General features: G+C 52.0%; 32 non-coding genes across 32 annotated transcripts; all 32 read right to left on the bottom strand.

Moving 5' to 3' along the window:
• Positions 1 to 158: 158 nt before the first annotated feature.
• Positions 159 to 277, bottom strand: LOC122288765. Its single transcript, XR_006236017.1, has one exon. It is a non-coding gene; the product is annotated as a 5S ribosomal RNA (ribosomal RNA).
• Positions 278 to 466: 189 nt separating this feature from the next.
• Positions 467 to 585, bottom strand: LOC122288120. Its single transcript, XR_006235393.1, has one exon. It is a non-coding gene; the product is annotated as a 5S ribosomal RNA (ribosomal RNA).
• Positions 586 to 773: 188 nt separating this feature from the next.
• LOC122287504 lies at positions 774 to 892 on the bottom strand. The gene has a single exon (XR_006234795.1). It is a non-coding gene; the product is annotated as a 5S ribosomal RNA (ribosomal RNA).
• A 178-nt stretch (positions 893 to 1,070) lies between these two features.
• Positions 1,071 to 1,189, bottom strand: LOC122284355. Its single transcript, XR_006231721.1, has one exon. It is a non-coding gene; the product is annotated as a 5S ribosomal RNA (ribosomal RNA).
• A 189-nt stretch (positions 1,190 to 1,378) lies between these two features.
• LOC122284344 lies at positions 1,379 to 1,497 on the bottom strand. The gene has a single exon (XR_006231710.1). It is a non-coding gene; the product is annotated as a 5S ribosomal RNA (ribosomal RNA).
• Positions 1,498 to 1,675: 178 nt separating this feature from the next.
• LOC122288670 lies at positions 1,676 to 1,794 on the bottom strand. The gene has a single exon (XR_006235923.1). It is a non-coding gene; the product is annotated as a 5S ribosomal RNA (ribosomal RNA).
• Positions 1,795 to 1,983: 189 nt separating this feature from the next.
• LOC122284332 lies at positions 1,984 to 2,102 on the bottom strand. Its single transcript, XR_006231699.1, has one exon. It is a non-coding gene; the product is annotated as a 5S ribosomal RNA (ribosomal RNA).
• Positions 2,103 to 2,291: 189 nt separating this feature from the next.
• Positions 2,292 to 2,410, bottom strand: LOC122284321. The gene has a single exon (XR_006231687.1). It is a non-coding gene; the product is annotated as a 5S ribosomal RNA (ribosomal RNA).
• A 178-nt stretch (positions 2,411 to 2,588) lies between these two features.
• On the bottom strand, positions 2,589 to 2,707 carry LOC122283082. The gene has a single exon (XR_006230566.1). It is a non-coding gene; the product is annotated as a 5S ribosomal RNA (ribosomal RNA).
• A 188-nt stretch (positions 2,708 to 2,895) lies between these two features.
• LOC122284309 lies at positions 2,896 to 3,014 on the bottom strand. Its single transcript, XR_006231675.1, has one exon. It is a non-coding gene; the product is annotated as a 5S ribosomal RNA (ribosomal RNA).
• Positions 3,015 to 3,192: 178 nt separating this feature from the next.
• Positions 3,193 to 3,311, bottom strand: LOC122287180. The gene has a single exon (XR_006234484.1). It is a non-coding gene; the product is annotated as a 5S ribosomal RNA (ribosomal RNA).
• A 188-nt stretch (positions 3,312 to 3,499) lies between these two features.
• On the bottom strand, positions 3,500 to 3,618 carry LOC122284298. The gene has a single exon (XR_006231664.1). It is a non-coding gene; the product is annotated as a 5S ribosomal RNA (ribosomal RNA).
• A 178-nt stretch (positions 3,619 to 3,796) lies between these two features.
• On the bottom strand, positions 3,797 to 3,915 carry LOC122288482. The gene has a single exon (XR_006235743.1). It is a non-coding gene; the product is annotated as a 5S ribosomal RNA (ribosomal RNA).
• Positions 3,916 to 4,104: 189 nt separating this feature from the next.
• LOC122283222 lies at positions 4,105 to 4,223 on the bottom strand. The gene has a single exon (XR_006230699.1). It is a non-coding gene; the product is annotated as a 5S ribosomal RNA (ribosomal RNA).
• Positions 4,224 to 4,412: 189 nt separating this feature from the next.
• On the bottom strand, positions 4,413 to 4,531 carry LOC122284287. Its single transcript, XR_006231653.1, has one exon. It is a non-coding gene; the product is annotated as a 5S ribosomal RNA (ribosomal RNA).
• Positions 4,532 to 4,709: 178 nt separating this feature from the next.
• On the bottom strand, positions 4,710 to 4,828 carry LOC122288481. Its single transcript, XR_006235742.1, has one exon. It is a non-coding gene; the product is annotated as a 5S ribosomal RNA (ribosomal RNA).
• Positions 4,829 to 5,016: 188 nt separating this feature from the next.
• Positions 5,017 to 5,135, bottom strand: LOC122283221. The gene has a single exon (XR_006230698.1). It is a non-coding gene; the product is annotated as a 5S ribosomal RNA (ribosomal RNA).
• A 189-nt stretch (positions 5,136 to 5,324) lies between these two features.
• On the bottom strand, positions 5,325 to 5,443 carry LOC122288119. Its single transcript, XR_006235392.1, has one exon. It is a non-coding gene; the product is annotated as a 5S ribosomal RNA (ribosomal RNA).
• Positions 5,444 to 5,621: 178 nt separating this feature from the next.
• LOC122284275 lies at positions 5,622 to 5,740 on the bottom strand. The gene has a single exon (XR_006231642.1). It is a non-coding gene; the product is annotated as a 5S ribosomal RNA (ribosomal RNA).
• A 178-nt stretch (positions 5,741 to 5,918) lies between these two features.
• Positions 5,919 to 6,037, bottom strand: LOC122283081. Its single transcript, XR_006230565.1, has one exon. It is a non-coding gene; the product is annotated as a 5S ribosomal RNA (ribosomal RNA).
• A 188-nt stretch (positions 6,038 to 6,225) lies between these two features.
• Positions 6,226 to 6,344, bottom strand: LOC122284263. The gene has a single exon (XR_006231631.1). It is a non-coding gene; the product is annotated as a 5S ribosomal RNA (ribosomal RNA).
• Positions 6,345 to 6,522: 178 nt separating this feature from the next.
• Positions 6,523 to 6,641, bottom strand: LOC122287179. The gene has a single exon (XR_006234483.1). It is a non-coding gene; the product is annotated as a 5S ribosomal RNA (ribosomal RNA).
• Positions 6,642 to 6,829: 188 nt separating this feature from the next.
• LOC122287255 lies at positions 6,830 to 6,948 on the bottom strand. Its single transcript, XR_006234556.1, has one exon. It is a non-coding gene; the product is annotated as a 5S ribosomal RNA (ribosomal RNA).
• A 178-nt stretch (positions 6,949 to 7,126) lies between these two features.
• Positions 7,127 to 7,245, bottom strand: LOC122288480. The gene has a single exon (XR_006235741.1). It is a non-coding gene; the product is annotated as a 5S ribosomal RNA (ribosomal RNA).
• A 189-nt stretch (positions 7,246 to 7,434) lies between these two features.
• Positions 7,435 to 7,553, bottom strand: LOC122283220. The gene has a single exon (XR_006230697.1). It is a non-coding gene; the product is annotated as a 5S ribosomal RNA (ribosomal RNA).
• A 189-nt stretch (positions 7,554 to 7,742) lies between these two features.
• LOC122284252 lies at positions 7,743 to 7,861 on the bottom strand. Its single transcript, XR_006231620.1, has one exon. It is a non-coding gene; the product is annotated as a 5S ribosomal RNA (ribosomal RNA).
• A 178-nt stretch (positions 7,862 to 8,039) lies between these two features.
• LOC122288479 lies at positions 8,040 to 8,158 on the bottom strand. Its single transcript, XR_006235740.1, has one exon. It is a non-coding gene; the product is annotated as a 5S ribosomal RNA (ribosomal RNA).
• Positions 8,159 to 8,347: 189 nt separating this feature from the next.
• Positions 8,348 to 8,466, bottom strand: LOC122283219. Its single transcript, XR_006230696.1, has one exon. It is a non-coding gene; the product is annotated as a 5S ribosomal RNA (ribosomal RNA).
• Positions 8,467 to 8,655: 189 nt separating this feature from the next.
• On the bottom strand, positions 8,656 to 8,774 carry LOC122288117. Its single transcript, XR_006235391.1, has one exon. It is a non-coding gene; the product is annotated as a 5S ribosomal RNA (ribosomal RNA).
• Positions 8,775 to 8,952: 178 nt separating this feature from the next.
• LOC122284240 lies at positions 8,953 to 9,071 on the bottom strand. The gene has a single exon (XR_006231609.1). It is a non-coding gene; the product is annotated as a 5S ribosomal RNA (ribosomal RNA).
• A 178-nt stretch (positions 9,072 to 9,249) lies between these two features.
• Positions 9,250 to 9,368, bottom strand: LOC122283080. The gene has a single exon (XR_006230564.1). It is a non-coding gene; the product is annotated as a 5S ribosomal RNA (ribosomal RNA).
• Positions 9,369 to 9,556: 188 nt separating this feature from the next.
• On the bottom strand, positions 9,557 to 9,675 carry LOC122284228. Its single transcript, XR_006231598.1, has one exon. It is a non-coding gene; the product is annotated as a 5S ribosomal RNA (ribosomal RNA).
• Between the last annotated feature and the right edge of the window lie 154 nt (positions 9,676 to 9,829).

The raw sequence follows: 9,829 nt of genomic DNA, 5'->3' as shown, positions 1-9,829 counted from the left end.
CTATTACGACATAGCCGCACCCTGCCTATCTCATGCCAACCGGCGATCTGACCGATACCCATTGCTACGTGATGGGGTCGGTGCGATTTTCCCAAAAATCCATTCCCTGGTTCTCGTTCCGGTCCATCCGACCAGAGATGCGGTAAAAATTAAAAGGGGGGGTGCAACACGAGGACTTCCCAGGAGGTCACCCATCCTAGTACTACTCTCGCCCAAGCACGCTTAACTGCGGAGTTATGATGGGATCCGGTGCATTAGTGCTGGTATGATCGCACCCATCATGCTACCAGCGAAAAACTAATATAATCCTATTATGACCTAGCCGCACCCTGCCTATCTCATGCCAACCGGCGATCTGACCGATACCCATTGCTACGCGATGGGGTTGGTGCGATTTTCCTAAAAATCCATTCCCTGGTTCTCGTTCCAGTCGATCCGACCAGAGATGCGGTAAAAACTAAAAGGGGGGGTGCAACACGAGGACTTCCCAGGAGGTCACCCATCCTAGTACTACTCTCACCCAAGCACGCTTAGCTGCGGAGTTCTGATGGGATCCGGTGCATTAGTGCTGGTATGATCGCACCCATCATGCTACCAGCGAAAAACTAATATAATCCTATTATGACCTAGCCGCACCCTGCCTATCCCATGCCAACCGGCGATCTGACCGATACCCATTGCTACACGATGGGGTTGGTGCGATTTTCCTAAAAATCCATTGCCTGGTTCTCGTTCCGGTCCATCCGACCAGAGATGCGGTAAAAATAAAAAGGGGGGTGCAACACGAGGACTTCCCAGGAGGTCACCCATCCTAGTACTACTCTCGCCCAAGCACGCTTAACTGCGGAGTTCTGATGGGATCCGGTGCATTAGTGCTGGAATGATCGCACCCATCATGCTACCAGCGAAAAAGTAATATAATCCTATTACGACCTAGCCGCACCCTGCCTATCCCATGCCAACTGGCGATCTGATTGATAGCGATGGGGTCGGTGCGATTTTCCTAAGAATCCATTGCCCGGTTGTCGTTCCGGTCCATCCGACCGGAGATGCGGTAAAAATAAAAAGGGGGGGTGCAACACGAGGACTTCCCAGGAGGTCACCCATCCTAGTACTACTCTCGCCCAAGCACGCTTAACTGCGGAGTTCTGATGGGATCCGGTGCATTAGTGCTGGTATGATCGCACCCATCATGCTACCAGCGAAAAACTAATATAATCCTATTACGACCTAGCCGCACCATGCCTATCCCATGCCAACCGGCGATCTGATCGATACCCATTGCTACGCGATGGGGTCGGTGCGATTTTCCTAAGAATCCATTGCCCGGTTGTCGTTCCGGTCCATCCGACCGGAGATGCGGTAAAAATAAAAAGGGGGGGTGCAACACGAGGACTTCCCAGGAGGTCACCCATCCTAGTACTACTCTCGCCCAAGCACGCTTAACTGCGGAGTTCTGATGGGATCCGGTGCATTAGTGCTGGTATGATCGCACCCATCATGCTACCAGCGAAAAACTAATATAATCCTATTACGACCTAGCCGCACCCTGCCTATCCCATGCCAACTGGCGATCTGATTGATAGCGATGGGGTCGGTGCGATTTTCCTAAGCATCCATTGCCCGGTTGTCGTTCCGGTCCATCCGAACGGAGATGCGGTAAAAATAAAAAGGGGGGGTGCAACACGAGGACTTCCCAGGAGGTCACCCATCCTAGTACTACTCTCGCCGAAGCACGCTTAACTGCGGAGTTCTGATGGGATCCGGTGCATTAGTGCTGGTATGATCGCACCCATCATGCTACCAGCGAAAAACTAATATAATCCTATTACGACCTAGCCGCACCATGCCTATCCCATGCCAACCGGCGATCTGATCGATACCCATTGCTACGCGATGGGGTCGGTGCGATTTTCCTAAGAATCCATTGCCCGGTTGTCGTTCCGGTCCATCCGACCGGATATGCGGTAAAAATAAAAAGGGGGGGTGCAACACGAGGACTTCCCAGGAGGTCACCCATCCTAGTACTACTCTCGCCCAAGCACGCTTAACTGCGGAGTTCTGATGGGATCCGGTGCATTAGTGCTGGTATGATCGCACCCATCATGCTACCAGCGAAAAACTAATATAATCCTATTACGACCTAGCCGCACCCTGCCTATCCCATGCCAACCGGCGATCTGATCGATACCCATTGCTACGCGATGGGGTCGGTGCGATTTTCCTAAGAATCCATTGCCCGGTACTCGTTCCGGTCCATCCGACCGGAGATGCGGTAAAAATAAAAAGGGGGGGTGCAACACGAGGACTTCCCAGGAGGTCACCCATCCTAGTACTACTCTCGCCCAAGCACGCTTAACTGCGGAGTTCTGATGGGATCCGGTGCATTAGTGCTGGTATGATCGCACCCATCATGCTACCAGCGAAAAACTAATATAATCCTATTACGACCTAGCCGCACCCTGCCTATCCCATGCCAACTGGCGATCTGATTGATAGCGATGGGGTCGGTGCGATTTTCCTAAGAATCCATTGCCCGGTTGTCGTTCCGGTCCATCCGACCGGAGATGCGGTAAAAATAAAAAGGGGGGGTGCAACACGAGGACTTCCCAGGAGGTCACCCATCCTAGTACTACTCTCGCCCAAGCACGCTTAACTGCAGAGTTCTGATGGGATCCGGTGCATTAGTGATGGTATGATCGCACCCATCATGCTACCAGCGAAAAACTAATATAATCCTATTACGACCTAGCCGCACCATGCCTATCCCATGCCAACCGGCGATCTGATCGATACCCATTGCTACGCGATGGGGTCGGTGCGATTTTCTTAAGAATCCATTGCCCGGTTGTCGTTCCGGTCCATCCGACCGGAGATGCGGTAAAAATAAAAAGGGGGGTGCAACACGAGGACTTCCCAGGAGGTCACCCATCCTAGTACTACTCTCGCCCAAGCACGCTTAACTGCGGAGTTCTGATGGGATCCGGTGCATTAGTGCTGGTATGATCGCACCCATCATGCTACCAGCGAAAAACTAATATAATCCTATTATGACCTAGCCGCACCCTGGCTATCCCATGCTAACCGGCGATCTGATCGATAGCGATGGGGTCGGTGCGATTTTCCTAAGAATCCATTGCCCGGTTCTCGTTCCGGTCCATCCGACCGGAAATGCGGTAAAAATAAAAAGGGGGGGTGCAACACGAGGACTTCCCAGGAGGTCACCCATCCTAGTACTACTCTCGCCCAAGCACGCTTAGCTGCGGAGTTCTGATGGGATCCGGTGCATTAGTGCTGGTATGATCGCACCCATCATGCTACCAGCGAAAAACTAATATAATCCTATTATGACCTAGTCGCACCCTGCCTATCCCATGCCAACCGGCGATCTGACCGATACCCATTGCTACGCGATGGGGTTGGTGCGATTTTCCTAAAAATCCATTGCCTGGTTCTCGTTCCGGTCCATCCGACCAGAGATGCGGTAAAAATAAAAAGGGGGGTGCAACACGAGGACTTCCCAGGAGGTCACCCATCCTAGTACTACTCTCGCCCAAGCACGCTTAACTGCGGAGTTCTGATGGGATCCGGTGCATTAGTGCTGGTATGATCGCACCCATCATGCTACCAGCGAAAAACTAATATAATCCTATTATGACCTAGCCGCACCCTGGCTATCCCATGCTAACCGGCGATCTGATCGATAGCGATGGGGTCGGTGCGATTTTCCTAAGAATCCATTGCCCGGTTCTCGTTCCGGTCCATCCGACCGGAGATGCGGTAAAAATAAAAAGGGGGGGTGCAACACGAGGACTTCCCAGGAGGTCACCCATCCTAGTACTACTCTCGCCCAAGCACGCTTGACTGCGGAGTTCTGATGGGATCTGGTGCATTAGTGCTGGTATGATCGCACCCATCATGCTACTAGTGAAAAACTCATATAATCCTATTACGACATAGCCGCACCCTGCCTATCTCATGCCAACCGGCGATCTGACCGATACCCATTGCTACGTGATGGGGTCGGTGCGATTTTCCCAAAAATCCATTCCCTGGTTCTCGTTCCGGTCCATCCGACCAGAGATGCGGTAAAAATTAAAAGGGGGGGGGCAACACGAGGACTTCCCAGGAGGTCACCCATCCTAGTACTATTCTCGCCCAAGCACGCTTAACTGCGGAGTTATGATGGGATCCGGTGCATTAGTGCTGGTATGATCGCACCCATCATGCTACCAGCGAAAAACTAATATAATCCTATTATGACCTAGCCGCACCCTGCCTATCTCATGCCAACCGGCGATCTGACCGATACCCATTGCTACGCGATGGGGTTGGTGCGATTTTCCTAAAAATCCATTCCCTGGTTCTCGTTCTAGTCGATCCGACCAGAGATGCGGTAAAAACTAAAAGGGGGGGTGCAACACGAGGACTTCCCAGGAGGTCACCCATCCTAGTACTACTCTCGCCCAAGCACGCTTAACTGCGGAGTTCTGATGGGATCCGGTGCATTAGTGCTGGTATGATCGCACCCATCATGCTACCAGCGAAAAACTAATATAATCCTATTATGACCTAGCCGCACCCTGGCTATCCCATGCTAACCGGCGATCTGATCGATAGCGATGGGGTCGGTGCGATTTTCCTAAGAATCCATTGCCCGGTTCTCGTTCCGGTCCATCCGACCGGAGATGCGGTAAAAATAAAAAGGGGGGGTGCAACACGAGGACTTCCCAGGAGGTCACCCATCCTAGTACTACTCTCGCCCAAGCACGCTTGACTGCGGAGTTCTGATGGGATCTGGTGCATTAGTGCTGGTATGATCGCACCCATCATGCTACTAGTGAAAAACTCATATAATCCTATTACGACATAGCCGCACCCTGCCTATCTCATGCCAACCGGCGATCTGACCGATACCCATTGCTACGTGATGGGGTCGGTGCGATTTTCCCAAAAATCCATTCCCTGGTTCTCGTTCCGGTCCATCCGACCAGAGATGCGGTAAAAATTAAAAGGGGGGGGCAACACGAGGACTTCCCAGGAGGTCACCCATCCTAGTACTATTCTCGCCCAAGCACGCTTAACTGCGGAGTTATGATGGGATCCGGTGCATTAGTGCTGGTATGATCGCACCCATCATGCTACCAGCGAAAAACTAATATAATCCTATTATGACCTAGCCGCACCCTGCCTATCTCATGCCAACCGGCGATCTGACCGATACCCATTGCTACGCGATGGGGTTGGTGCGATTTTCCTAAAAATCCATTCCCTGGTTCTCGTTCTAGTCGATCCGACCAGAGATGCGGTAAAAACTAAAAGGGGGGGTGCAACACGAGGACTTCCCAGGAGGTCACCCATCCTAGTACTACTCTCACCCAAGCACGCTTAGCTGCGGAGTTCTGATGGGATCCGGTGCATTAGTGCTGGTATGATCGCACCCATCATGCTACCAGCGAAAAACTAATATAATCCTATTATGACCTAGCCGCACCCTGCCTATCCCATGCTAACCGGCGATCTGATCGATAGCGATGGGGTCGGTGCGATTTTCCTAAGAATCCATTGCCCGGTTCTCGTTCCGGTCCATCCGACCGGAGATGCGGTAAAAATAAAAAGGGGGGGTGCAACACGAGGACTTCCCAGGAGGTCACCCATCCTAGTACTACTCTCGCCCAAGCACGCTTAACTGCGGAGTTCTGATGGGATCCGGTGCATTAGTGCTGGTATGATCGCACCCATCATGCTACCAGCGAAAAACTAATATAATCCTATTATGACCTAGCCGCACCCTGCCTATCCCATGCTAACTGGCGATCTGATCGATAGCGATGGGGTCGGTGTGATTTTCCTAAGAATCCATTGCCCGGTTGTCGTTCCGGTCCATCCGACCGGAGATGCGGTAAAAATAAAAAGGGGGGGTGCAACACGAGGACTTCCCAGGAGGTCACCCATCCTAGTACTACTCTCGCCCAAGCACGCTTAACTGCAGAGTTCTGATGGGATCCGGTGCATTAGTGATGGTATGATCGCACCCATCATGCTACCAGCGAAAAACTAATATAATCCTATTACGACCTAGCCGCACCATGCCTATCCCATGCCAACCGGCGATCTGATCGATACCCATTGCTACGCGATGGGGTCGGTGCGATTTTCTTAAGAATCCATTGCCCGGTTGTCGTTCCGGTCCATCCGACCGGAGATGCGGTAAAAATAAAAAGGGGGGTGCAACACGAGGACTTCCCAGGAGGTCACCCATCCTAGTACTACTCTCGCCCAAGCACGCTTAACTGCGGAGTTCTGATGGGATCCGGTGCATTAGTGCTGGTATGATCGCACCCATCATGCTACCAGCGAAAAACTAATATAATCCTATTATGACCTAGCCGCACCCTGGCTATCCCATGCTAACCGGCGATCTGATCGATAGCGATGGGGTCGGTGCGATTTTCCTAAGAATCCATTGCCCGGTTCTCGTTCCGGTCCATCCGACCGGAAATGCGGTAAAAATAAAAAGGGGGGGTGCAACACGAGGACTTCCCAGGAGGTCACCCATCCTAGTACTACTCTCGCCCAAGCACGCTTAGCTGCGGAGTTCTGATGGGATCCGGTGCATTAGTGCTGGTATGATCGCACCCATCATGCTACCAGCGAAAAACTAATATAATCCTATTATGACCTAGTCGCACCCTGCCTATCCCATGCCAACCGGCGATCTGACCGATACCCATTGCTACGCGATGGGGTTGGTGCGATTTTCCTAAAAATCCATTGCCTGGTTCTCGTTCCGGTCCATCCGACCAGAGATGCGGTAAAAATAAAAAGGGGGGTGCAACACGAGGACTTCCCAGGAGGTCACCCATCCTAGTACTACTCTCGCCCAAGCACACTTAACTGCGGAGTTCTGATGGGATCCGGTGCATTAGTGCTGGTATGATCGCACCCATCATGCTACCAGCGAAAAACTAATATAATCCTATTATGACCTAGCCGCACCCTGGCTATCCCATGCTAACCGGCGATCTGATCGATAGCGATGGGGTCGGTGCGATTTTCCTAAGAATCCATTGCCCGGTTCTCGTTCCGGTCCATCCGACCGGAGATGCGGTAAAAATAAAAAGGGGGGGTGCAACACGAGGACTTCCCAGGAGGTCACCCATCCTAGTACTACTCTCGCCCAAGCACGCTTGACTGCGGAGTTCTGATGGGATCTGGTGCATTAGTGCTGGTATGATCGCACCCATCATGCTACTAGTGAAAAACTCATATAATCCTATTACGACATAGCCGCACCCTGCCTATCTCATGCCAACCGGCGATCTGACCGATACCCATTGCTACGTGATGGGGTCGGTGCGATTTTCCCAAAAATCCATTCCCTGGTTCTCGTTCCGGTCCATCCGACCAGAGATGCGGTAAAAATTAAAAGGGGGGGGGCAACACGAGGACTTCCCAGGAGGTCACCCATCCTAGTACTATTCTCGCCCAAGCACGCTTAACTGCGGAGTTATGATGGGATCCGGTGCATTAGTGCTGGTATGATCGCACCCATCATGCTACCAGCGAAAAACTAATATAATCCTATTATGACCTAGCCGCACCCTGCCTATCTCATGCCAACCGGCGATCTGACCGATACCCATTGCTACGCGATGGGGTTGGTGCGATTTTCCTAAAAATCCATTCCCTGGTTCTCGTTCTAGTCGATCCGACCAGAGATGCGGTAAAAACTAAAAGGGGGGGTGCAACACGAGGACTTCCCAGGAGGTCACCCATCCTAGTACTACTCTCGCCCAAGCACGCTTAACTGCGGAGTTCTGATGGGATCCGGTGCATTAGTGCTGGTATGATCGCACCCATCATGCTACCAGCGAAAAACTAATATAATCCTATTATGACCTAGCCGCACCCTGGCTATCCCATGCTAACCGGCGATCTGATCGATAGCGATGGGGTCGGTGCGATTTTCCTAAGAATCCATTGCCCGGTTCTCGTTCCGGTCCATCCGACCGGAGATGCGGTAAAAATAAAAAGGGGGGGTGCAACACGAGGACTTCCCAGGAGGTCACCCATCCTAGTACTACTCTCGCCCAAGCACGCTTGACTGCGGAGTTCTGATGGGATCTGGTGCATTAGTGCTGGTATGATCGCACCCATCATGCTACTAGTGAAAAACTCATATAATCCTATTACGACATAGCCGCACCCTGCCTATCTCATGCCAACCGGCGATCTGACCGATACCCATTGCTACGTGATGGGGTCGGTGCGATTTTCCCAAAAATCCATTCCCTGGTTCTCGTTCCGGTCCATCCGACCAGAGATGCGGTAAAAATTAAAAGGGGGGGGGCAACACGAGGACTTCCCAGGAGGTCACCCATCCTAGTACTATTCTCGCCCAAGCACGCTTAACTGCGGAGTTATGATGGGATCCGGTGCATTAGTGCTGGTATGATCGCACCCATCATGCTACCAGCGAAAAACTAATATAATCCTATTATGACCTAGCCGCACCCTGCCTATCTCATGCCAACCGGCGATCTGACCGATACCCATTGCTACGCGATGGGGTTGGTGCGATTTTCCTAAAAATCCATTCCCTGGTTCTCGTTCTAGTCGATCCGACCAGAGATGCGGTAAAAACTAAAAGGGGGGGTGCAACACGAGGACTTCCCAGGAGGTCACCCATCCTAGTACTACTCTCACCCAAGCACGCTTAGCTGCGGAGTTCTGATGGGATCCGGTGCATTAGTGCTGGTATGATCGCACCCATCATGCTACCAGCGAAAAACTAATATAATCCTATTATGACCTAGCCGCACCCTGCCTATCCCATGCTAACCGGCGATCTGATCGATAGCGATGGGGTCGGTGCGATTTTCCTAAGAATCCATTGCCCGGTTCTCGTTCCGGTCCATCCGACCGGAGATGCGGTAAAAATAAAAAGGGGGGGTGCAACACGAGGACTTCCCAGGAGGTCACCCATCCTAGTACTACTCTCGCCCAAGCACGCTTAACTGCGGAGTTCTGATGGGATCCGGTGCATTAGTGCTGGTATGATCGCACCCATCATGCTACCAGCGAAAAACTAATATAATCCTATTATGACCTAGCCGCACCCTGCCTATCCCATGCTAACTGGCGATCTGATCGATAGCGATGGGGTCGGTGTGATTTTCCTAAGAATCCATTGCCCGGTTGTCGTTCCGGTCCATCCGACCGGAGATGCGGTAAAAATAAAAAGGGGGGGTGCAACACGAGGACTTCCCAGGAGGTCACCCATCCTAGTACTACTCTCGCCCAAGCACGCTTAACTGCAGAGTTCTGATGGGATCCGGTGCATTAGTGATGGTATGATCGCACCCATCATGCTACCAGCGAAAAACTAATATAATCCTATTACGACCTAGCCGCACCATGCCTATCCCATGCCAACCGGCGATCTGATCGATACCCATTGCTACGCGATGGGGTCGGTGCGATTTTCTTAAGAATCCATTGCCCGGTTGTCGTTCCGGTCCATCCGACCGGAGATGCGGTAAAAATAAAAAGGGGGGTGCAACACGAGGACTTCCCAGGAGGTCACCCATCCTAGTACTACTCTCGCCCAAGCACGCTTAACTGCGGAGTTCTGATGGGATCCGGTGCATTAGTGCTGGTATGATCGCACCCATCATGCTACCAGCGAAAAACTAATATAATCCTATTATGACCTAGCCGCACCCTGGCTATCCCATGCTAACCGGCGATCTGATCGATAGCGATGGGGTCGGTGCGATTTTCCTAAGAATCCATTGCCCGGTTCTCGTTCCGGTCCATCCGACCG

Source organism: Carya illinoinensis, chromosome 11 (assembly GCF_018687715.1).
Source record: "Carya illinoinensis cultivar Pawnee chromosome 11, C.illinoinensisPawnee_v1, whole genome shotgun sequence".
NCBI classification, from domain to species: Eukaryota; Viridiplantae; Streptophyta; class Magnoliopsida; order Fagales; family Juglandaceae; genus Carya; species Carya illinoinensis.
Note: the sequence above shows the minus strand (reverse complement) of the source record. Positions and strands in the feature narration are given on the sequence as shown.